The sequence below is a fragment of the Poecilia reticulata genome, chromosome 6, assembly GCF_904066995.2.
Source record: "Poecilia reticulata chromosome 6, P_reticulata-male-v2, whole genome shotgun sequence".
In the NCBI taxonomy this organism is placed as follows: Eukaryota; Metazoa; Chordata; class Actinopteri; order Cyprinodontiformes; family Poeciliidae; genus Poecilia; species Poecilia reticulata.
Window position 1 is genome coordinate 22,094,573 of NC_088835.1, and position 27,278 is coordinate 22,121,850.

Genomic DNA, 27,278 nt, shown 5'->3' on the forward strand with positions numbered 1-27,278 from the left:
TTTTTTTCTTCTTCTTTTGCCCCTTGAGAAACAAGAGCTCAAGTGTAAAACTTTACAGGCACTTTAGGTCAACCTCGGCAGTAAACTCCCGCAGAAGAGTTTTAATGACTTTATCAACATAAACTGCATAGTGGTCAAGCAGAGACATAATGTCTGCAAGAATGCATAACACGACCGCGTGAAGATTGCATCCAAATATTGATTCTTGTCTGGTTTACCACTTCTCTTTTACAGCTTGTGTATTTTAAAGTGCGCGACTCTGTTAGGAACGTCTGCAGAGGGCAAAGGCTACAGGAGGTCTTTAAGACCTGGGGGCAGCTGGACGCTGGGATGGAATGCAGAGGGAGGCTTGTAAATTAGAGACCTAATGAAAACTCTCTGGTGTCCAACTGAAGCAATCATCTGGTTTGAATCAACCGGTTATTCCGCTAATTTCCCGGCCACTCTCCCCAAGACCTCGATGCCTAATTTAGAGGAAAAGTGCATGTTCCATTTTACACACCTGCAGTTTGAACTCGGGACTGTGATCCCGTCGGCAAACCTTTACCTTCACTTATTTTTAAAAGCTGTAAAAACAATAAACCGACAGCAGCTACGCCACACAACATAATGACCCCTGGAACAGCTCAGTCATTTGTAAAATAAATAAATGAATGCAATTAATATGGCAAATAATTTATAGTTTTATGCATTTTTTTCCCCGTTTTGCTTAAACTCGCAAGAGGGCAAATCGAAATGCAATGATTTTGAGCCTATAGACAATAATGACATTTTGTAAAATGTTTAATTAATTACATTTGGATTTTGTATTTTTTTTGTCAACATCATATTAAAACTAAATGACTGGGCATAGGAACTGCAAAATTACAATAAAGCATATATAGACAGGTCCTAAAACTTTAATCAAATATTACTTTAGTGAAAGACTGCCAGTTCTTTCTGCTGTGCACAAGTCTCATAACTCACTGAAATGCACTACAAACTCTATGGCCTCCTATAGCGATTTTATTTGATAGATCAACTGAAATTGGTGCATCATTGTGAAAGGAACATAAGAAATTGTTTTTAATTTTTATTTTACATTTAAAAATCTGAAAAGGGGCTGCAACCCCCTTAGTTAATACTTTGTAAAGTAAGCTGCTGTTGCTGCTACAGCTGAAGGTCTTATGGTTTTTGCCTCTATCATCTTCGTACACCTACAGACTAAAATGGTTTCCCATTTTTATTTGCAAAACAGCACCAGCTGAGTCAGACTGGATCGAAGTAATCTGTGAATATGACTTTTGAAGTCTGGGCTCAAAAGACGGAGGTTCAGGACTGGTGATAACTGGACCATCCTAACACACCGAAGAAACAGCATAACATCTAAATCAAAATGTTTCACAGTACAGATGGGTGTTTTCAAGTTAACTTGCATTTATTTTTGTCAGTAGGCATTCAATGAACAGTAATTTGACAGGAAAGAGGGTGAAGACAGAAGGAAAATACATTTGGCTATTGACCCAAGACCTGGAACCGAATCCAGGATAACCACAGCCTCTGCACATGGTGGGCTTGTTCCACCAACTGAGCTACCCAGCACTCTGTGTGCAACCTTAGTTTTCTCCATGAAGTGGTATTAAATAAGTTGGCAAAAAATTAAAAAGAAGAAAGACGAATGTGTTCTCGTCTGAAAGTAATACCTTTTAACACATTCTTTTCCCAACATGACTGGTGACGAACTGTAAAGCAAATTTCTTATGGCTTTCTTCATGTGTGGCTAACATTTGTGTCACTAACAGATTCTCCCTCCTGAAATGTTTGCAGTTTCTCCCTAGCTACTATGAATCTCTTCATTGCTTCTCTGACTGTCCTGCAAGGGTTTTCAGTGCGGCTAGTCACACTGAAACGTCTTAGAAAACTTGCAGTTCTCCTGTTCACTTTTAATTTTTTAATGATGGACTAAATATTGAGATAGCGATATTGTTTTGTTACTATAAATTGTTATTTTTACATCAATTTGAAAACTAAGCATAATTATCCTCCAACTTAACTATGTTGTGCTACTTTGTGTCGGTCTATAACATGAAACCCAAATAAAACCTCTTTTGCTTATAGTTGAGGGTGAGAAGAGAGTGTGAATATTTTTTCTAGGCACTGAAAAACAAAAAAAAAATTACATTTTCAAAGATTAGATGGGAGAAAATAAAGAATAAGTTGCTTGCAGAAGTTCACAAACCCCCTTAAAGAGTTGGTCAGTACCTTCCTAGGAGTTATTCAACCTTTCACCCACTGGGCCCCCTGAATGTGACCTTTAGCCAGATGCCATTTACTTAAAATCTCCCTGCCAGTTTCCACCTCTGGAATCTGCAACACATTACAGAGGAGAGCAGAACAAAGGCAGCAGATTAGAGACCAAGTTGGTTATTAGTTTTCTGATACAGTTTTAAGAGGGTCAAACACACCTATAGGGAAGGGAAGTTGTTTAAAAGCGTAGAAGTGAGGCTTTACGAGGCTGCTTTTACTTTCCAAAGGTAGAAAGGTATGCCTTAACTTAGCTGTCTTGTGTTAAACTTACTGTAAACACACATACAGGAAAAACAATTACAGTGATGTGAAACATACATATATGATTAGTTCTAAATTTGCAGATTTCAGCTGGATGTGATTAACAGGAAATTTAATTACACACCCCTACTCTTTTCTCTTTGTTTTATTTCAGTTGAATACATATTTTCATTTGCTTTAAATGTTTCTTGCATCTCGTTTCTCTGCCCTTGAATCTCATATTATCTCTATTAGAAAGTGTGTTTTTTAACCAGAGAGCTGGTGGTGAGAGGAGGTGCTGATGTATTGAGCAAAGTTGCTTGTCTTTGCTGAAAGCTTTTTGTTTCCTGGGGCTCTGTATTCATCACAAAGCCTTTGGTGGGAAGAGACATAAAGACAGGCGCTGACCCCAGTGTGAGCCCTTTGACCCCAGTGAACCCAAGGGGACAGATTTTCAGCAACTGTGCAATCACTATTAGCTGACCACAAGGTCCGTGGTGGAAAATGGCTGGAGCCAGATGAAATGAATGGATAGACTTGGTGGGAAAATCTGGTAATTTATAGAAGTTGAGAGTCTATTTCAAAAGAGGTGACAGTGGATCAGCTGACACTTGGGGTCAGAGGTGATATTTAGGCATGATTTCCTGCCTGTGTTACTGTAACATCTGTGTGTTAAGAGACGTCTGAGACCAAAGTATTCTGACCCCCAGGGGCATAATCCTGACCAAAAAAAAGGAAAAGCTGCACAGCTAAGATTGCTGATGTCGCTGACCAAGTTTGACATTAAGCCCTTGTGAAAATATGTCTCCGTCTTAAACTGTTGTGGGCCATTTAGAAATTAAAATGGCTAATGTAGCACTAAATTAAAGAAAACAATCTTGAGCTGACAAACGTCACTTTCAAATATTCTTCTAAGGTTTTGTAGCAAATCGGATCTGGATTTGCCTCTCCTATGAGACCAGCAGTAATAAAGTGGATCATTTTGGCTCTTGCACTGCCATCTACAAGTGTCCAAGTAAAGAAATGGGAGTACCCAGCCCTCAGGCTACCCATTAAGTAAATTGGCCTCTTTAGACCTATAGTTGTGTCACTGTCCGTGACGAGCTGCCACCTATTTGACCCAGGGAACAGAGTCCAGTGCTGACCAGCAGCTGTTCGGAGGGCTTGTCTTTCCAAGCCTGGGAAGTGGTTCCTAATTAGCCTCCCACACCCATAAATGTGTCCAGTAGGTCATTCACTCCACACTCATTGATCGTGCTGATGTGTTCTGTACTGGAGCTCCTTCATAAAAACAAATGTGGGAGACAGCAGCAGTCTGCATGTGTCACTAAGGCTCTCCAAGCTAAATTTGTCATAGGGGGAACTAAACAAGCAAACCATAAACAGAAAAACAAATACTGCTGTTTTTGTACGTGGAGGTGAAGACAGAAGCACATTTCTCCTTTTTTTTTTTTTTTTTTTGGTAACCTGTGTTTGAAGTCATCTCTAATGTCCTTTTACAGACGTCGAACATAGGTCAATACTGCGGCAGAAAAAATCCTGTGATGATAAATGAATGGAGCTGTCCTTAGGCCCAAGCACAATATCATCTCTGGCGTGTCAGACACAGGGTTCTCCTTTATCGAAGTCACAGGAAACAAGCCGTGATGGCCTGTCCCTCTCCTACAATCAGTCCCCCAGATATTTTTTTTCTCCCTCTCTCTCTCTCTCCTTCTTTCCTCCCCTCAGTGAGCTGTTTTTCTTTCATTTAGCTGGCTTCCACCAAATAAAAATGCAAGCCAATTTTCCAGCGCATTAACCCGCGAGATCTTTAATACACAAGAGTTTTGGTGCAAAGGGGACTGCAAGGCCTCATGGAAAGATGGATGGGCCTGCCGACTAAGAGTGGGCAGTTTTCCCACTGCCCTGGTCTCGGCCTGGGACAAAAGCCTCATTGAGTGTGATGCTCGACATCAGCATCATAAACTAGTCTATGCTACAAAGACTTTGACACTTTAAAGTACCAGCTACTGCCACTTTCTTTTCTCTCCTCATTAAGGCATTGCTCAGGCTAATCACGTCACTGGCTGTGGTTTTCTTTTATTTTCTACAGATGCCAATACTAAGAAATAAAATGTTGCTTAAAGTGAGATGGTTTGGGAAAGATTTCCTCACATAATTCTTTTTCACCCTATTGTTAAATTGTTAAAACAAATGACTAATTAAGCCAATTGAAGAGTTTCAAATACTGCATGTTTTTGATGTGTTTGCTGCCGCTCCCCCCCCCCCCCTCTAATTTAAATGAATCAACATTTGACAGCTGAGCGTTGTCTGCTTTTCCAACAATTTTATCCCTGTTGCAACTTTTTTTCTTTTCTTACTTTTTGTCACAATTGGTTTTCACCTTTTAAATTTCACATGGAGGTTATCCACACCCTCTTTCTTGTTGTTGAATCATGATTTCTGACAAAAGCTGAAATAAGTGAGACTTAAACTGCTTTACTATACGGTCTAGATCTTTTTGAGACCTTCTGGATGTGTTATTGATGCACATTTACAGACCTTTTGGTAGGCCAGTCCCTGCTGCTAAAGTTTGCCATGTTTCTCTTTATGATGGATGTGATTGTAGGTAATTAGCATCCCAATCCCTTAACATGACATTGCAAACCTTCCTAGACTGCTTTATGTCAATTTTTTTTTTTTCATATGCTCTTGAACCTTTTTAAATCGGGACTTAACGATTTTCTGCTTTTTGACGAGTTTTTGGCCTTCTTCATATTTCCATTTAGGAGATTTCCTGTTTCTGTAGGTCCAGCTTTATTCAAAGTTGGATGTGGCTAATAAAAGTAAGATAAAAGGTCAGTCAGAGTAAATCTGATTGAATGATAGTTTTAGTTAACAAAGGGGAACATTGTATTTTCATACTACTTTGTGTTAGATACCTTTTTGCCTTTGTTAATTTTTTTTAAATAAAAACAACTTTTTGTATTTACTGTGGTAAATCATTGACAGTTACTAAAATTAATTTGATAAAAGAAAACATTTTTAAAAATCTGTTAAGGGGCAAATACTTTGAAGAGTCAGAGTAAAGAGGGTTGATTATCAATGCACAACATATTTTTCAGTTATTTTCTTTGTGAAAATTTTAAAGTTGTGTATTGCTTTCATTCCAATTCCTACTTATCCTGAATTAAACATATTAAAGTTTGAGATTCAATAATACTTTTCCTTTCAAAATCTTTTCTCACACCAATAACGATTTGCGCTTCTGATTCATCAAATGGTAAAAAAAATAAAATAAAATTCTTCCTCTGTTTTTCAGAGCAGCTTTTTAAAGAATGGTGATTAAACTAGCAACAGCAACACGAGGATCATAAAGTCATGCTATCAATAAAACAAGAAAATATGAGTGTGCAAATGTCAACAGCAAGCCTGATCCTCAAATACAATGTCAGCTCAAAGCCAGTTTCAGATTATCAGTGTGATGAGAAAAAGAGGCCAGGGTGCACTTTAACAAATTAAACACTGCAAGCCGTGCAACTATGCTGGAAGAGAGCTGCTGATGGATTCGGTCATTTTTAAACCGAAAGTGTCGCGGTGCTGCTGGCTGTGGGGAAAAAGCACTGAAAACACATGATAACATGAAATATAGAAACGAGCAACATTTACATCTCCATGCAAGAATTGTGTAAGGAAACAATAACCCATGGAACAATGTGAAGGCATCATATCTAGATAGATTTGGATGAAAATGGAGTCGGCAAGAATTATAAATTACTTTTTTCATGTTCCCCATTTCCTAATTTTGCAGTCATGATAACCAACATTTTAGTCTTCTGCTTTTTCAAATTTATTTCCTTAGTGAGGTTGTTAAAGAGGTTATGCTAACATCAGTAGCAGCGCACCTGTCGCTCATGTTAATTTGGATGTATACAGAGGGAACGCTGGGGAAAATTGATCTGATCAGGCGCCTGAAGAGGTTTAACAAGTTTTTTGCTTTCAACTTAACTGCTGTTCATTTATGAAGCAAAAAAACATTAATGAACTTTGGTTGCCTATTTATTAAGGTAAGTTCAATGAATCCTCCTCATGTACGTGGGGGAAAAAAAGAAAACCTTATTGCGTGGAGCAATACATGTGCCTTTCTTAATTTAATGACACTGCAACAGCCTGAAGGAGCTTAAACACTGAATAACAACCACGGTGACATATTTAGAAATTTTCTGGTGTTTTATCTGACATCATGCATGTTGCAAGTTTCCCACACATAATTTAGCCAGGGAAACCAGCCCTTCTGCAGTCTTCTCCTTTGAAGGACTGCAGCATTATTCTGTTAATAGTTATCTGTGCTCAAGTCCTTGACCTCCTCAAATTGTAAACACGTTTTTTACACCACCCTCAGCACTCTTTGACCAGGCGAGTTTTGTCGACAGTGGGGCCCCGAGATAAGCAAGCAGGGGCTGAACCTGTTCCGGTCTACACTGCCCTCTGCAGCACCTCTGCTCCAGACTCAAGTCAAATTTCTCCCAGCGCTGCCAGATCGCATGGGTTAATCTCTGCTGACCCCGACTCCTCAAAAGCACAAGCACGGCTCTTTTGGACTCAGTCCCAGGGTGCGAATGCAACGCAGTGTCATGGAAGCGGACCCCACACGCAACCCCCGTGTTCACTGGCACCAGCTTGCAGACTTCAGAATGTTGAAGATAAGGTACAAGAATGTCAGGAAGTCTGACACCAATGAGCGGTATGGTAAACAAACAGTTGCAGACGTCTGCCCGCATCCCCTGCCTCTTAACGACCTCCAATTCCACCCTTTTAAATGTCAAGCTGTGAGATATGGGTTCTTAAGCTAAACAAATCTCGCTGTAGTTGTAGCACTGACGAAACTGAAGCTGAGTCACTTCAGTTTTAATCTACATTAGAGTGCCACTAATCACGGCAGATTTTATTCCTAATCAGAGTGGGACGAATCAATACATATTCATTTATTTAAAAGAATGAAAATTCATATCATGGGCTTCATAAACAGATTTCTAAATGCTGCATTTGAAAAGTAGTGTTGTCTACGAAGGGCAGGTATTGATCCCACGTTGCAAAGGTATGGTAAGTCCATGCCTCAAACACATTTTCTTTATGTGCTGAATGCCTAGTCAAACAGTCCCACTGCAGAGCCCTGCCAGGTTAGCTAAGTACATATCAGACAATATTGTGTGTGACACGTCCACAGAGGTTATATGCAGCCCTGAGAGAGCACCGGCAATTATATATGCATGCAAGGTAAAGTGAACAGAGCTGAAGTCCTATTTAGAGACTCTGATATTGTTCCTGGGTACTTTGATCCCTCTGGTGTGGTGAAGCAACAAGCCAATCATTCTTAACCACATAAAAGTTAACAGAGCATAGCCTGGTATTTAGCTTTATGTTTATCTGTGTTATTAATGTGGGCATGAGGAGCGTGGCCTGTCACTGCAGGTCAGATTGGCAGGTGCTGAGCTGTTCTGACACTGTGATTTCACAGCCTCTTTGCTCTCTGCTTCAGGAGGCTGAAATGATGCCTGCTAATAATAGGGGAGAGGAGACCAATATGTCTGGAAGTAGCAGCAAATGTAAGAATCACTACTGCTTCTTCATTTTTATTATACTTTATATTGTGCAAACACAATAATAGCAATTAGTTTGCTAAAGGTTTAAAAAGATAATTCCTCAACCTCCTAAATATGCCCTGCTTTGAGAAGAGATAGCATCTGTGAGGTGAATGAATGGCAGCAGCAGGAGAAGGACAGATTAAGAAACGTGCGCTAGCCTTTAGACATTGTTCGAAACCATAGGCAATCCTGATGAAGATGATAGGGGACTCTCTGATTAACCATCCGGTAAGCAGCATTCGTGTCCCTGTTACAGCAGACAAATGGAGCTATTGTGATTGCATGAGTCTTTGATCATTTCGGTGTTCGGGGTGATATCTTCATCAGAAACGATCACTTCTTAAGGCCGTCATATAGAGTGAACCAGTATCCACCGGTCAGGATCTAGTAATAATGCCAAGCACAGGTGCATTCAAAAGCAATTTAAAAACTAAACAAATTATCTTCATTCAGCTGTCATGATTAAGCACTACTTGTAGAATACTGCAAAAACCCCTGAGATGAAGTCATATTTTACTGATCTCACATTAAACTTTTAAAAAAATCCAAACACTAATTTTAGTATTTATATCATGCTCAAAAATATGTAGAAAATTACTAATTTGAACAAAATTACTACGCCCACAATTAGTAGTACACCTAATAATTTAAGTTATTCCGTATTCCTCCATTATCAATTTCAAGTTTGGTGTTTATTTTGCAATAATTAATCAATGGTTATATGAGTGATGATTGATTAGTTAATTGAAACACCTGCCCTGCCAAAGATCTGTCAGAGAAAAGGTGTGTGGGCTACCTTCCTTTTGTGTTAACTGAACCAAAACGCACCACATTGCAGAGCACAGGGATGGGTAACTTATCTACTTCCCACTTCCTCACCCTTTTTTTTATTAAAACTTTGTCTTGACCTGTGAAATGTGACACCTTTGTCTTCTTACATGCTTGTCGCAGTGCAATTAAAAGCAAAACATTACATCCCTTTTTCAGATTCTTTGTGTGATTATGTCTTTTTCCCAACTACCAACATTCCTGACTCAAAGCAAAGCAAAGGCACATGTGTGACACACCAATTCAGTATACCAATGATCAACTAGCCTTTATTCAAGATAACAACGGACCACATGTGTTCAAATTGACATAGAATTCTGCAAAGAGGTCAAACTTTCACTTACATGAAATGTTATAGCAGAAGAATTGTTAGCCATATTGTCAAAACAGGGTTGTGCAATGTATTTATAGCAAGAGCACCAATAACTGAAACAAAAAAATATGTTTGCCAGAGAATAAATATTCTAAACCATTTAATGTCAATGCAATGAAAAAAATAATTATTTTAAGGTTAGCATAAATCTCTACCAGGGGTACTAATCAATTTGTCCCTGCCTGTTTATACAAATGTTTAGTTATCTGCACATTGTAATATGTTTAACTTTAGCTGTATAGGATTAAGCATTTTGTGGTTGGACTAACATCTAATCCAGCTCCAGGCTGTGTGAAGAGATGATCCAAATGTGGGCATGTGGCTGTGTGTGACTGTGCATGTGGGATCTGCCCTGGCACTATTCTGATCTATAAGAAGTGAGAAAGCAGTAGGGAGGGATGGAAGCGGGGGAGGGAGGGGTTAGGACAACTGATGCAAGGTAGCATTTGCAATTGGGAGGTTTTGGTTTCAGGCTCTCCAGTCATCAATCATCCCGGGCCTATTTTGTTCTTTGACAGCTCACTACAAGGCTTGACATTTAACACTCACGACCCTGGACGGGTCTGTGCTCGAGACAAGAGACTTCAGAAACACAAAAATTGAACAGAATGACACTTTCCCCTCTTTCTTCAGTAAGTGGCAGAACTGAAGCAAAGCAGATACAAATTAATAATTCCCATCTGCATCACACATCACTCAGGTTAAATTATTGCCCCATGTTCCCCACTCTCTGCCCCCTTACACTGAAACACATAAAACAGCTAAATGAGAGAGTCAAAGGGCCTCTAGGCCCATTAGACTAAATGCAAGTGTGTGTTCCTTTTTTTTAATGTGTGGACGCACTCCCTGAACTTTTTGAAAGGGAACTTTGAAACTTGCAACTCATGAAATCATTAGCAATGTTTTGAAAAAGAAAGATATTTTTTCAGCTTGACAATTTAGGTTGGCATGGCAGCGTTGTGGAGTATGGATTAATTGTACCACTTTCAAATGATGTAGGGGATATTTCTGTCCCTCTAAGCTCCCTATGATATTACATGCATTTACAGAGGAAATGAGCTTATAATATGTGACCACATTTGGCTTTCTGCCATTTTTGTGGGTCAGTAGGCTATTATAGACAACATTATTAAGAAGAGAAAAATATGACTCAGAAAATAACTGACATAACTTGATATCACCTGCAAGACACAGAAATTATAAAATTCAAGCTCTGGCTGTGTGACTTTTACATTTTGTTAGTCCAGAAAAGTCCACATTCACCAGCACCCTGCAGACCCATTGACAAACAATTCCCTGACACATGATAACTTGATAAAGAGAATGATTTTCATTTACACTGTTTTCTCCCAGGCCGTACAACCACAAACCTCACTCTCTTGCTTCCATCTTGGTAGATGGATAGAGATAACATTGCCTGAAAATCAGCCATATCCTTTCAGTCTTTTACGTCAGGGAATTGATAGCTTCTTTAGGGTTGTGTGAGCCACAGAAAATCTCTTCAATCTTTGTGTGTGATACGCTCTGCTTGCTGCATACTAAACATGTTGCCAGACAACTGGTCATGTCTTAACTGTGAAACTGGCAACTATTGTTCGTCCTACTATTGAACATGCCTTTAAGGACGCCAGGGGCAACCTTTTATCTTGCGCAAGGTACCAAGGTTTTTAAATTGTTTAGTGTTTAATCTTGTGGTTTAGTGGTTTCTGTGACAATATACACTCAGTCATAACATGCGCATATTTGAAAATGCAGAAAACATATGCTATGTTTAATGATATAAGAAAAGCAAGTTAACTTCTTTTGTGAGTTTCCATTAAAACGTAACAAGCTGTTGGTATTTTGACTGGAATGAATAACTCTGGATGTTTTTATTTAATTTAAATTTAGATTTTTGCTCCGAGAACATGACATAAACCACCTCTAAGGGAGGGATCAAGACTAAAGTAGACTTTTACTGTCTGAAAATAGCTTCAATCTAATGCAAATGCTATAACCCCTAAACTGTTGTCAAGTTTGCTTTAAGTGGTTATTTACACAGTAGGCAATGATTATTTACATGGAAAATGGAGGTAGGAAGTGGTGCCCCACCAGGGATCTTCCTGTGTGAAACTTGTACTGAAAAGAGAACCCGTTTCTGGTCAGAGTAATTGCCTGATAGAAAATGAAGGCAGTGTACAAGTTAATGAAACGACACCGGCTTAAAGCGCTAAAATATTTTTACACCAATTTAAGATCATTAGTGATGCAGCGCCTTCTCTAAGTAAATTTTCAAGTGTCTAATTACTGAAATGAAATGAATGTTCTTCCATTGATAGGAAGCTTCAAGTAATCCTGAAACACAAGCTTTGTTGTAAGTACAATACGTTGATCAATTTTGCAAAGACTAATTTAACTTAATATTTAACATCTTTAGCTCATTCATGATCTCTAATTTAATGTGTAAAAACTGTTAAATGTAAATTACTTTTGTTATACTATTCAGCTCTCTAGAAATATAAGTGTATTTATGTTCAATAAAAACTAGCAAAAATATGTTACATCTAGTTGATGTACTAAAGGAATGAAAAAAAAGTTAATTTATTTTGAACAAACAGAAGTTTCCTTCTACTAAGTTTAGTTTATTATTGAGAGTACAATATATTGGAGGTAAGTCACAATTATTTTTTGCTTGAAATGAACCAAGGTCATTTAATAAAAAAAACAAACAAAAAAAAAAAGTTTGGTCATTCATACAGGAAACATACTCAGGTTGTTAGGAGTCATTATTAGTCCACAGTCCAAAAACGTCTGAAGTTACTTAATCAAATACTGCCTTTGATGATAAAATATGAAAATCTGTCAGAACTACAGTAGGTGGCTTACTTACTGTACTCGATGCTCAACTAGCACTTTAAATAAAAACTGATAAACGTAGGAACAGCCATTGACTCATTCTACTAGCTTTTAGTGTCAAGAAACATATATTAAATAGCGTGTATTTTGTGTAGTGTCATCATGACAACCAGAGATTTGCATATACTTTGTTAACTGTGCAACACTGATCATTTTCTACCAATACGTGTTTCATTTTAGTCCTGGATTCTGATACTTGTCAGACTTAAAGTATCACTTTTAACAGAAACCCACTTCAAAATGCTTTCACTTAAATATCTACTTTTGTTTCCCCTTTTTTAGTGTGCGTTTGCTTAAAGACAGTGCAGATTAGTGACTAAACATTGTCATGGTCATCACTGAAAACCCACTTTTTCTGAGAAAGATTCATTAGATTATGACCAAAGCCGTGCCTTTTCTGCAACACTCCACTAGCTGCACCATATGGTTAGGTCCTAAAGCCACGGGTGGAAGGTTTAATGACAGAGCGGATGTGCGGCACACATGCCGAGGGATGAAGGGGGATGGGCTAAAAAAAACACTCATCAAGTCTTTGGCCTGGAAAAGCTGCACAAGGTCAGCTGTGGATCCAGGACAGGACAAGGGATCCTAACTAACGCATGCCTACTACAAAAGGCAGGTGACCAGAGTGAAACTTTGTACATGCAAAACCAAAAAAAAAAAAGAAAAAAAAAGTGAAAAAAAAGAAAAAGCCAGGAATCAGATACACATAAATCACACTCTCTGACCTGTTTAGCCTTTAACATCTTCCCTCAAATACACAAGGTTGGTAGATTAGGCATATTACCAAAATATAGTGACATGTAGATCCAATCCGCTTGCCAAATATGCTCAGCTGCTTGAGTGGGGTGTGGGGACAGATAAACAAAGATGGACTCATAATTAATGTTTACAAAGGCTGATGCAACTGCATGACATTTCTACTGCTGCATGACTTGTTCAGTGACCACAAATAATCCCTGTAAACACTTTCTTAGTCTGACATGCTTCCTTCAGAGCCAAAGGCATGTTCAAACATTGATTCAAAGCTGTGTCACAAAGCTCAGCTGTATAGTACTTCACCTCAGCAACAATAAAGTCTTGACGCAGAAAATAATAATAATAATAATAATAATAATAATAATAATAATAATAATAATAAATCTAAATGTCATGTTTCTGCTCTTGAAACATTAGATTTTTAATTTTTACACCCCAAAAATTCAGAGAAACAATTTTCTCACTTGTTTTAAGACATGTGCACACACTCAGGTTTAGATAATGTTAGTACAGTGGTGGCGAGGTAGAAATGGGTCAGCCTGTGGAGAAAGACGGCAGGGCAAATGATTGATGGAGTTGTGGTTGGTCTATACGGGTCTGCAAAGAGTGCTCAGAGATAATCAGAGAGAGGATGTCTGCAGGCCTCATAACCCCACCGCACACAAACAAGAGCGAACCCCACATACGCTGACTCAAGAGAGAGAGAGAGAGAGAGAGATAGAGAGAGACAGAGTGAGAGAGAGAGAGACGAATTATTAAGAAGACAGAGCCACTGATGATGAAATTCTGAAGGTCGGGCGTAACAAGAGGCACCTTACAAGGGTCGCAACCTTTTCCTTGGCGGGTGTTTTGTTCTTTGTACCTCCCTCACAACATCACCTTCCCACCTTTGTGTTCACCAGGGGGCAGGTGAGTGGGGGAGTTGTGTTACATCCCTGTTTATCTGCTCATGACCTCTAGTCGGCAATTCTGCACTTGATAAGAGGAGGGCTCGCCTCATAATGTGCACGGCAGCTGATATCAGCCCTGTATCCTTGTGAAATTGATTACCAAGGCCCAGGGAGCGTGCAGAATATAATAAATAGAGATGACACATAAGGCACACATGGACTTGTAGGCTGATGGGTAACACCGCCTCAGCAATTACCTGCAACCCACTTAAAACAGGGGTCATACAGGGCAGGCTGGCAGTGGAAGGAGTTATGGTTATTTCTTATTTTCTCTGCAGGGTGAGACACTGTGAAAGATTTCACTCCCTCTGCCCATGTGTGTGTGTCAACGGGCTTGTGTGTATGCATTTGTTAGGCACTGAGTAGGTGAGGCAGTCAGGGCAGAGAAGTACAGATTTGTAAGGTTTTTGTCCGAAGGCCCAAAAAGTGTGCAATGTATTGGTAGAAAGAAAAATATTGTTGAACTGAGAAAAACTGAAAAACAAAAGAAAGACACATTTAAGGGACCGATTGCAGTTGCTCATTTATGGTGGCTAAGTACTAATTTGTCTTGTTTTCCAAGAGATGTTGGGGAAAAAAAAGTTTGTTTTTTTTGTTGTTTTTTTAGCAGATATAATTACACTGTATGTTTTCTTCCTCAGGCAGTTTCAGCTTGCTTGTCTTTCTGTCTGTTTCATTATTTTTAATGTGGTATTTCCTGCTCTGCAGATAAAGAATGATGATGGGTGTAAATTCTGAAAACCAATACAGCAGAGCACTCAGGAACTGAATGCAGCACATACAATATTACTTACTCTCATTGTACTTTTCTTTTACCTAAACTGCAAATTTTTAAGTGACCTTTTACATCATTGCGATGAACCTGCTCAACAGCTACATTACTACAAGTCGCCATCCTTTATGGCAATCTCTAAAACTACACTGATGAAAATTGCAAGTCCACTAATTGCAAAGACAATATGAGTTGTCATAAATGTTGTTTTTTTTGTGCAAAGTGAAAAAGAAACAGTTGCAGACGTAATGAAATGGATGACTAGTCAGTGCAGAGCTTTTAGCTGGTTGTTGTGTTTAAAGAGAAATCATTACCATTACAGCTGATTGTGTAATGCACATTAAATTTCCCCAAAAGCAAATGTGCCTATTCGTGCTCATAAAGTTTCTACCTGAGATGTCTTAGTGAGCAGACTCTGTAATGTGCGGTTCATTTCAAAAACAGCCACTCCAGTGTCTTAATGTTAGCATAAAGCAAGCTATGTGGATGTGCTGCTCGCCGTTTCAATGAAGAAATCTGAATGGCTGTAAGCTGCCAGGCAAACCTTTATATCTATTTGTTCCACTTGTCTGGCTCTCAATGAGTTTAATCAGCTGAGAAGAAGCCATGAGGGGGGGGTGTTGCCTTACCCGCCCATACATTAGAGAGCCCCCTTCTTGTACCACACATTCGCGCTGAAACACACACACGCACAACCCCACAGCCCCATTCTGTGTGCATCGATGTGAGAGTTGAGGGTCTCCCTCTCCCCTGTTGCCTTACGGATTATCAAGTACACTTCAATTACTGCCGATCGATACACTTCTGGCTGCAAAAGGGAGTGTGAAGGAAATTAGACAGACTTTGGGTATGGCTGTGACTACAAAGCAATGGATTAACACTGATATGCATCTCTTCATTTACATCAGGAATGGGCCAATTCTCCATCAGCATACTGCACTCTCCTCTGAACGGACGAACATTCACATAGGTTTTAAGGGGACTTTTTGAAAGATTGCTTCTTTAAGTGGTGGGCAAGGTGAGGGCAGGGCCGTCATATTCTGTGAGGGGGATTAAAACCTACTGTAGTCCCTGCGGTTAAAGAGCCACTGGAACAATGCTTTTAAACTGCATTTAAGAAAAAGAGATCTCATGTTTGAGGAATAGTCTGATTTATTTGAGAAAAAAAGGTTCTGTGAAGTTATTAAAAGTTTTCTTAACTAGAACTCCTCAGACAGGTGAAAGGCCAACAGCTCGTCAGACAGATCTACTGTTTTAGTCTTTTAAAACAAGTCTGACTAAAAGTGTCCATATTGGTGGAGAACAACTTTAATCGTCATCACTTTCGCAAACCCACCAGAAGTGGAGTGACCTCTTCTTTCGATTGTGTGATGCCCTTCCACTTCTTTCTCTTTCAAAGATGATGCTTTTCAGGTCTTGTTGTTCTTTGGAAATTATCCCAATAGATTTGCTACTGTTACAACTGCTGTCTGAAGGTGTTGACAAACTACTGCTTCTAATGTAAATATGAGTGTGCAGATGTCTGTTCATAATTGCTCAAGACAGCAGACTTGTCAATGCTGACTGCGTACCTGTCAGCATTGACAGGTACCCAATCCCTGTCAATGGCATTGGGATACTCTGCTGATCCCAACCGTCCACCTGCAACAGTGGAGAGCCTTTAAATTTGTGAAAGAATTTTGTGGAGATGGAATGTTTTTGTTTTTTATTTTGGAATAAGCTTTCTTCTGTTTTTGTTAAAGTTTTTATCTTTTGGTTAATGTATCTCGACTACATCTCAAAAACCGAAAAGTCAATTACCGTTTTCTAAATAAAAAGTAGCGTAAGATTATGTAAATGAGTTTGCTACATAACATTGCACAACTGGCTCAGGCAACATCAATTTGTCTGGTCAGCTGTGGCTGATTTGGTAATTTACAAATAACTACAAGACCTGGAAAAGCATCATATTCCGTGTTAATTTTCAAATGGAAACCTGACAAAAAATCTAAAGTTTATTTCAGTCTTACAGAACCCAATTCTTTATCTATGGGACAGGACTCTGTATTTGAGGATATTGGCTGTCTATACTTTCCCAAGAGGCTGGCGTTATGATTTTTTGATATTTTCCTACACAAACAATGTCAGTGTTACTGTGCAAAATGTTATTGGTGGGAACTCACTGCTATTTCAGTTAGCTGAATGTCAGCTCACCAGGATAATTTCCAAATACCTTTCAGACTGTGAAAAACTAAAAGGATGTGCCATTTTTAATGCTTATGTCACAATAGCATCACATGCACGTAAAAATTAGAGAAAAAAAAAGAGTTGTCTGGAATTGCTCAAATCAGTGAAACCACACTCTAACTTTTCGCTTTTCACCTTTCTGAGGATTTTCTCACTTTTCTATACACTTGTCTTTCTCTGGCAGGTAAGGGAGTTATTACTAATGACAACTTCAAAGAATCTCAAAAATCTGAACTATCCCTTTAACCTCTTCATGACACTACTGTTTAAAAGATGTGGGTGAGTGCTTGCGTGCTCAGTAAATAATTAAAGAAATGCTAATCCCATCATTCTTCCACATGAAGATTTAGGATCTAACCAGATTCAAATGTTTGCAGTAAACGAAAAAGAAAGGCGCATATCCACCGATAGAAAATGCTTGTCAGCAGATAACACAATGGCTTGGCGCTGGTAGGAAATAAAGCCGAAGTACTCGTCCTCCTGCACTGAGAGGAAAGGGAAATGAAAGCAGTACTGTGGAAGAGGATAAAAAAGAAGTAAAAGTGTAGGAAGAGATAAGCAGTGGCTGTATCCCCCTGAGGCAGCCTGTGAAGGTCTACCAAGCACGGCCCCTGCCTCTGAACCCCCTCCAGGTCATCTGCCCTCGCTCTCCCACCCTTCCTTTCTACAGAGGCAGTAAAAACACTCCAACACCTGGGTTCCCCCTCTGTTCTGCTACAGCAAGCTACAGCACAACACATCGCTGATGCATTTTTCACACGCACACAACAAGAGCTTCTGCACGGACAAAGAGAGCTTTGTGATTAACAAAAAAAAAACAGAGAAACGCTGCTTCTGATAGGAGGATGTGATAACCAGCCTTGTCCTTTGCTTGCTGCCACTACAACATCTGTGAAGAGATTATTATTGACTGACCTTCAAACATTCCGAAAACATAATGCTGCTGATTTGTTTAATTTGAAGAGGCTACACGGGTTTTGTCTGAGATTTTTAGGCACCATATGCATGCTTTTCAATTTTTAATAACTCTTTTAAATATTGTCATGCGTTCTCTGAAGGTTGTTTGTTTTGCTCGTCTATCACCAAAGCCTGCATTTATGAGAACCGCTGAACCCTATCCACCTCTCTCATCTCAGGGTCAGAGTCGCATTACACACTATACTGCCCGGAGTGGGAGTTTAGTTTTGCGTCTAAAACGCTTCCCTCTTCAAATAAAGATGCCTCTCCATTGAAAGCTTCTCGCTCCACCATGAATTTAAACCCTCCAACCCACCCGCCTTCCCTCCTTCCCTCCCACTGCAATCTGTCCTGCCAGCTCCCACGGTTTGTCTTTGGAAGTGATCCGTCCCCGAGCGTTGAGCAGAGCCACTTCATGTTCACATCAGCCCCAGAGGCATTCCTGCCTGCCCACTACCCTTGCTTTCTTTTGTCAGCCAAATGGATACCAATTAAATCAACTGTTCTCCAATTAGAATTTGGAAGAATCCATCTTGCTCAGCGTTCTAAATCCCAACGCTTGAGTCCTTTCTCTCATGTAGCTCCTTTTCATGGAATCGGTTACAGGAGAAAATGAGACTGTTTTTATTCCTGAAATAGGATACTCCTGGGTTTCTTTGTTTTTTTCTGTTTGTTCAATATGTTAATAGAGCATTTAGCCAAATGTTTATAGGACTATACACAAGGGACATTATTACGGTGCAAGTTGGGCGGGGGATGCTAAAGTTCTAGGATAAGGAATGGGGACTTTGTTACAAAGAGTACAAAAATCCCTAAACCGGGCTGTTCATTAATGGGAGCAATTTTAAGCTAGAGCTTTTATTACAACTTCCTCTTCTCTTTACTGGTTGAGACTATAAAACTTTTCTTTTTTTTTTGCCATTCGAAGCATGCAAAGATTACTCGGACACGTTCGCTTACTCACTCACTGCCCTCACACGGAGACCCTGATTTGATTAATACATAGAGGGTATATCTTAATTTGCAGACACGGACAGCAAATGGCTTTGGACTCGAGCCACATCATTATTGCCTAATAGTCGTGTTCAGAAAGTATGCCCCATTGTGTTTCATATGATCAGGCAACACCCCCTACTGCCACTCGAAATCACAACCAGCTAAACAAACCAGGCGTTTCCTGTGGAGTCGCGATTCAAAGTCCCAGGCCCTGATTTGGACCTCTACAGCCTCCAGCATGCCACTGTCCATATGTGGACTCTCAGTTTCTTTTCTACTCCTCCAACACAGATGTAGAACTGCCATAGGAAGTTACAAGTTAATGCACAGTCTGGTAACCCCCCTCATTGTTTTAGTGAGAAAAGACTCAATGCAGCTGATTGCAAATTTGCTTGTATCATTAAGATTGTAAAGCAAATTACTAAGCAAGATGTATTCTCCCATATTTGCTGGTAATTTGCTAAATTAAATAATACAGATGATACAATTCAAATAACTTTACAACCAAAAAATACCAAATCATGGTATCAGAACTTTGAATAATGTCTCTTAAGAGAAGCATATAAGTAAACAGCTGTAAAAAATAAAACTTATTTATCTGGTCCCCTCGTGTTAGTGGCTAATATGCAAATAGAGTTGCTTAGACAATTCCAGTTTTTAAACTTTGACAGCCCCCTACTTTTACTTTGTTATGCGTATCTGCTCTGAGAACGGAGGCTCATTGTGTTTAAACAATAGAGGCATTCTTATGTCCATCACAGAGCAAAGATGGTAACTGACACCACGAAGCAACAGTCAAAAAATTTTGTCCACAGATGGAACCTTTGCTGTTAGCCAGAAATGTATGAGGTTTGTGATTTCTGTGGGCATTTTTTTGCTTTTTATGTAGTTATAAATGCAGTTACAATTTTTTTTAATAGGCAATGCATCAAAAAAAAAAAGGAAAATTGTGATACTTATTTTATACTTTCTGGTTTAGATTTCACCATACAGTTGAAAAAATATCTAGATTTTATGTGTGATAAGCTAAGGAAATCTAAAGACTTTAAATCATAGGTTGGCAATATTGAACTCAAAATCTTTTGCAGTCATATCACAGCTTAGCACATTTTAACAGTTTTTATTCTTTGAGCTTTTTCATGGGTCTATTGTTAACATGCATACAAAAACTTACTTGGTTATTTGTTTAGCCACGCGCTCTTCAAAAGGCAGATGAGACAGTAATTTTGAATGAATATTGGGTTAAATTTGTAAACCAGTTTGTTGAGTTCCAAAAGAGTCAGGAAGAGCCTCATCAATCTTCACAGCTGCTGAGCTATGCAATGCTTCACGTAAACTTTTTCATTGGATAAAATGGGAAATAATAAAATGGTAAACTTGAGATTGACAAAACTGTTTCGTCAGGGGGTTGTGGTGATGATGGTAATTCATATTAGAGAGCAAATAAACTCACTGAAGGTTGGCATCATTGGCCATTCAAGTGTCATTTTTTATGATTAGTTCAAATGTAAAATTAAACTAAAACTAAATTATTAATTCTAATCCAGATATTACTTATGTAGTAATCCAGGATATGCGTTATTTAAAACCTGCTCTTTGGTTGCCTCAAGGTAAGACACTGATCAATTTAAATATTTTTGGTTGGAAACCTAACCCAGTACACTACCTCAAACCCATTACTCAACCCAGCTGTTGTGTTAAACCAAACTGAGTGGACTTAAAATTGATTGCAAAAATTAATTTACAACAAAAATATAACGTTTTGTTGATCACTTTGGGAAAAAATATACTGTATATGAAACGCTTGCAGAACGTCACAACTGACCCTTTTGAGATAACAGAGTCTATGTTTCTGTTGTTCCTTTATTTTTGATACTTAACAAACTTGTTCCTCAGAGCTGAACTCCCAAATGCCTCCAGTCCGGAAACCATCTGAGTGAGCTCCTAATGAACACCAAAATGCTAGCCCTTGTTTTTCCAGCTGTTGATGCAGTCAGGTTACTGAGTGTATGAAAACAGGGAGCACATATTGCAATTTTCACTCTTCAAAGTAACTTGATTTATATCATGCAGCATAGACTTAATATGCATAATTTATGTCACATGGAAAACATTTCTAAACAGCACTAGAACTACATATTGGGGCTCCTAAACAAATAGTCATTACCACCCACATTTTGAATCTTTATTCACGGTTAGGTAAATACAGCAACGGAACAATCACAGACACTATTTCTAGGAAAAGAAAAGAAACAAAAAAAAAACAATTAAAAATCCCTTCCCCTTCCCATCCAGGCTATTCCCACGCATTTTTTTGGCAGAGCTCGGCAGATGATCTCCAGAGGCTTTGCTTCTCGAAGAACTTGTCAGGAAAAGATCTACATTTCCCAGGGATGAGTGTGGGTGAAAGCGAGAAGGAAACTGAAAGACAGAGCAGAGGTTTGAGTGTGAGCCAAAAAGTGTGAATTAAAAGTGAAAAGAAGAGTTCATGTATTGACAGGGGGAAGACTTGGGGTTAAGATTCTGAGTACTGGGCTCAGGGTGAAGGGGGCTTGCGATATTCACAGAGAAAGGAAAGAAAAGGCCAAACTGAATGGAAAAATGGCACCTATCTGTCAGAGATCTTGAGCAGACCTTTGTATGATAAAGAAGTGATGGTTTTAGGGAATCAAGGGAAAAATATAGATCCTACAATGTCACTTTTGTTCTTCAAACTGTGACCCACTGAACACAAGCGCATTGCTAATCAGTTTAACCCTCTTCTAGTGGCTCAGCCCCACAGTTCCACATGATGAGTGCTTGACAGCAGCGCTAGGCCCATTCTCGAGTCAGTGTGGCCTGCAGCTCAGGCCGGGGCAAAAGCCTCGACCTTGGAGGCATACTGACCTGGCAGGGGGACACCTCTCATGGCATTTTGACATCAGGTTCAGACAGAATAGAAATCTCTCAAACATCATCTTATAGACTTCTCAACCTGCCACCACTGCCATACCATCCTTATTCAAATGAGGGTTCATTGCTTTTGTTTTTTGATTTGTCTTTGGTGACATTTTGTTGATGGGCTGGGTCAGTCCTCTGAGTAGTGGGTCACGAGCTGACAGAAATGTCAAAACTGGTTTTCCCTGCTTTTCCGATATTAACTCACACATGACTGTTTGCCTTTCCTCCGAGCCAAAACCCATATCTGCAGATAAATACACAAATTTGCTCTTCCGTCACACACCAGGCTTGTGGATTCCATATTAAAAAAGAAATTAATTTTGAAAAATAACTTCCTCTTATAATCTCTTCCTTTGACTAATATTTTGAGTCAAGGATTACCATCTTGTTTTCTTTGAGACTGTCTGAGACATATGCATCTCAGGGGATCGAGCAGCATCACAACAGGAAGTCACCACCGTCACACCCGTTAGGTCAATAAGCATTTTTGAATCATGGGAGGCTTTGCATGCTGGGCTATATATAAATGCAGACAAATTTATTTCCTTTACATCTTGTGCTCTTTATCTTGTCCAGCTCTTTGATAATGTCAGTCTTCAGTGGACCCTGACAAGGATAAGGATTTGTTTTTGTTAGTTTTTTTAGCTTGTTATGCTTAAAGAAAACCATTTGGATGACATTTTAGTGCATTTCCCAGCATGAGCGCAGATGTAAAACGGTGCAGTCCGGATTTATGGGCTCCCCTGGTGAAGATGCGTGAAAAGTCCTCTTTTATTGGAGTTACAGAATCTCACACTAAATAAACTGAAAATGTAACATTTAATTCATAAGCATTTAATTTAAGGCAAAAATATCACTGTAAAAGAAAATGTGTGTATATCACAATTAAAATTATTGGCATCCCTAAACAAAAATAAATGCTGCGGTTTTTTGTGGTTCACTGTGAACTTTTAAGTTTTAATTATAACCAAAACATCTATAATCTTTGAACAAGTAATCCATAGATTGCTCTCATCCTGAGGTATAAATATGAAGTACTGGGCCATTTCAGCAAGACATTCTTCAAAGTGTGTGTAGATCTTTAAAAATCAAGAGATGGTTTTCAGAAAACTCCTACTTGTCTGAGCTTCTTCATTTCTACAGTGAAAGCAATATTCAAAATGTTTTAAAAAATGTAAAGCAGGGGTGGATTAAGCCCTAATTATTTTCTGTTAGCTCCAAAGTTAACTTTTTTATAGAACAGCAGACATATCAGCATAAAATTTTGTTCTATTGCCAGAAAATAATAATTTACATTAAGGTTCTCCAGACATCTTTCCCATTAGGTCCAATAAATGCTGAGGATGCATTATATAGAATCACTGCCTGTAAAACAAAACTCATGACAGGTTTTATAACTCCAATAATTTTCATTTAGAAGGATTTTTGTCACAAAGTTTTATATGACATTAGTTTTCATTACTGTAAAGGATCAAGTACAACACTGTTATGTGATTTCCAGCAGACTTTATAACCTCAGCCTGTCAAAACCTTCAGTCCCACAGAACTGAAAAAAACAAAAAACAAAAAACTTATTTCAAAGCCCAGGATTGCATTTGTACATATACAATTTTGGAACTGACATTGTGTGGTAATTTTTATTTGATTTATTTTTGAATTTATTTGATCTATATGTCAATAGTGTTCTTTGTTTATATTATTTTCACTTCAGGAATATTGAGAAACAAATCACCAAATAAACATTAATGGCTGATGGCAACAATACAGAATCAACTAATAATTTATGATTGGGACATTCAAAACACTGCATGGAGATAGACACACAGACCTTTATAGTTATTTTGATCTTCATCAGCAGTATGTCACCACCAGGCCCCTGATGCCATTTAATCAGGGCCATAAATCAAGGCTAAAGACTAAAGGAGCCGTTGCAGTTGTAGTCTCTATGTGCTTTGAAACTCTTTAGTCTTTCATTCACATTCTATGCATTCATTCAAACCTGTTTAATAAGCAGCTAAAGACTAGTGTTGTGTTTTAGTCTTTCTTAATGTTTTTCTATTTCAACTGTGTTTCATTGTTTTTTGCAATGACAAACAAATCCAATGTGTTCTTAAAGGTGTCATATGAATAAGTGTTACCTACTTTGCATATCAGACTTAATAGGTTTCTGGAAAATGTAATAATTATTTACATTTCACTCAGGCAGCACAATAAATGGATTCATTCTTTTTTTTAATAGCTCTTATTTTCACTAGTCAAACACAAAAGTAAATTTACATTATCATAAAGTGACTATTTTTTGTTTTTATAGATATTGTCAAGAGACAAATTTTTAGTTCAATATTAAATGTTTTAGAAGTGGTTAACAGCCTTTTAATTTTCTGGACATAAGGTACACTAATCCTTCCTGATTAATAAAGCCTCTGTGCGGTGCTCTTCTGCACAGTGAGATGTTTGATTAGCTATGCTTCATGCTAACAGTCCTTAAGAATCACTACAAAGCAATACATCCACATCATTACACCATTGTTGTCAACTAAATGACTCCATTCATTAGTTAAAGGATGGACAGCATTAGTTTGCCAATATTCCTTGATTGTAACCACAAACTTAGAGATTTTAGTAGTTTATCTGGTTGATATGTAAATCAAGGTTGCTCTGGGAACGCTGGAGATTCTAGAATTCTTATTGATGCATAAGGGAGACTGAGGAGCAGACTTAAAAGCATGATATGTCACTTTAAGATTAAAAAATAATTTATGAAACTGACTTGCAGGACTACTATTTATTACTCAAAAACAAACATGCAGTTTACTAAGCACTACAGAGACTTTAACTTGACTTGAGCTTTGGTTAGATGTGCGTAAATTTGAACTTTTAACATAAAAAAACATCCAGACCAGTTTGGTGTGAAATGACAGACGGCAATGTAGAAAAGCACCTCTTCTCCACTTGGAAGTATGGTGCATGGGGCCTTTTTCTCTTCGAAAAGCTTTGGGAACCTTGTTACAGTTTTTGGGATATTAAATTTTTTCAAATTCCTTGAGTTTTTAAATAAAAATGTGGTGAACTCTCGCAAAAATAAAAGTGGGTCATCATATGGACTTATCTTTATTCACAGTCTCAAAATTGGTGCAAATATAATGGTATCCACTTATATATCTATTTAAGTAAGATTGTTTTACTCACGCTTATTTAGCAGACTTAGGAAACCAAAAAAAAATCTGGTTCTTAACTCTTGAAAAGAACAATTAAGAAACCGTTTTGGACTAATCTTGAACTGGAATTGCAACAGCTTTGTTCAGCAAAACCTAATTGTTTTACATAATATGGCTCTTGCATCTATACTTGGTCACAGTCAACCAAAGTAAAGTGTCAGTTTGTCTTTATTAAGCAACAAGCAAGTTTAATCAATGCTTGGAAAACTGTATTCTTTTTTTCTCTTTAATGTGCCATTAAGAACCATTCAGAGTGACTGAACAGTTGTCACAGAAAGTGGGGAAACAGTGAGTAATCAATGATAGTTAAGAAGTGTAATTTATCACCTTGCCACCACTGAGGGTTTGTGGAGTGAGCCCTCCTGCATGGAGAAGAAAATGTGTTGGGAGAAGCTCAGTTGATATGGTGGCTGAAGCCCACAAGGGTCAGAGCCCAATTACTCTTCATCTGCTGCTCCTCATCACCACTGGCAGAAGCACAGCTCAATTGCCACATTATCTAGGCATATCAATAGTGCAGAATTAAAAGTCATTGATTTTTTTTGGAAGGCTTTTTTTATTGCCTTTGGTCAAAAAAAAGCTAGTAGGAGCTTTAACCTTAGACTGATATCTAAACTATTACCTGCTAATTTGAGAAAAAAAGTGAATAAATAGTTTAAATTGTAAAATGAAGCATGGTTATTAACTTTCAGCCAAACAGTGTGAGAATAAAATTATGTTCCCTTCCCTTTGAGCCTCCATTGCAGTATTTATTGAAGTAAGATTGACTTCACTGTAATTTGAAGTCTCTGGTGAGGTCTGCATAGAGCTTTCTCTAAAAACAAACCAACAGACATAAATAAATGTACTGGCAATCAGGCATCAATCACACTGTGCATTAACACTCAGAATGACCACAGCAGAAAGAATCGAAAAGGGGCACAAAAAAACCCCAGAAAAATTTCAATTTCAAGAACATTATTATTTTCATTAATCATAGCCCTGCCATCACCCTATCCTTATGCCTTAGTAAGAGATCTATTATACGGTCCATTTAGCTTCAGCCATATTACCTCATATGTTTTCCTGGCTGACCAAATAAGACTTAAGAGATAAAACAATTTACTGTTCATTATGATCCATGTCGCTGGAATCAATCTATTAACCTGTGTTAACTGGGAAGCCTGGCAAAATTTCTGACTGTGGAAAGGCAAGGGAAATAGATATTTATGTTCTGTATGTCTGTCGTCATAAAATGACTGGGCATTTAATTTGGCCCCTCCAACCCAGTGGATGACTTTATTTTTTTATTTTTTGTGGTGGCCAAGGCGCCCTCCTCGCCTTTAAGCAGCCTCTGACCTGTGAAAGATTCTAACAAATTAGCTTCTATTGTGAAGCCAAAGGTGCCATCAATGAAGAGACGCTCCAGTGCGCCTAAAGTATGATGGTAGAGGCGAGCCACAGAGCAGAGAACCCTGACATGATTGAATTAACCCTTTGCAGGAAATGTGATGATAAGGATGGTGGGGCAATGTGCCTTACAGGGTTGTATTGTTTGCTTCCTCTGAAAAGAAACATGTCCCACTTCGGAACCATACTTCCTAAACAAACCTAAATGATTTGGGGACAAACAATGTGATATCTTTAGGAAGGACAAAGTGGCCCTCGATCAATGGAAAGAAATACTACTCCACATTTCAATGTCATGTAATAAACGTGGTGTGTCTTATCTAATTTATTAATGAGATATTTCATTTTGCACACTAAGAAGAGATGAACAGGACAAGATCTATGAAAAACTGTGGATGTGGTTTTATTTACTTTGCAGAAATATTATTGTGGACAGAGACATCACTGGGATGTAAGCATATGGAGGCATTGCCCAGCTAAGAAATAGTTATGCTTTCATGACACCAAGATAACTTGTAAGTAATACAAAAATAAAAATAAAAAATGTTGAAAGAGTTCTTGAACCTCCTTCAAATGAAGTTCTCCATCTTACCACTGGTAATTGCTTTGCTATCATCTGAAATCCTGTTGCTAAAATTTTTGCATTATAGATTATACATTTTTTATCTATAATATTTGTTCTTCTTTTTTGGTGAACTTGTCTGCAAATATAGAACTGGCAACAGAAATACAATGAGTGAAAAAGTAGCCCAAGTCCACAGAGACACTTTGCATTACCTCAACATAAACAATGTAGGAGAGTCTGACTCAACTCCGACGGAGAAA

At 38.4% G+C, this 27,278-nt stretch overlaps 1 long non-coding RNA gene across 1 annotated transcript in view; it reads right to left on the reverse strand.

Moving 5' to 3' along the window:
- Positions 1-1,118: 1,118 nt before the first annotated feature.
- LOC103466644 (uncharacterized) overlaps positions 1,119-27,278 on the reverse strand; it is a 105,413-nt gene continuing 79,253 nt past the window's right edge. Inside the window, exon 3 of the long non-coding RNA XR_533966.2 lies at positions 1,119-2,346. This is a non-coding gene — a long non-coding RNA (uncharacterized LOC103466644). The remainder of the gene's footprint in view (positions 2,347-27,278) is intronic.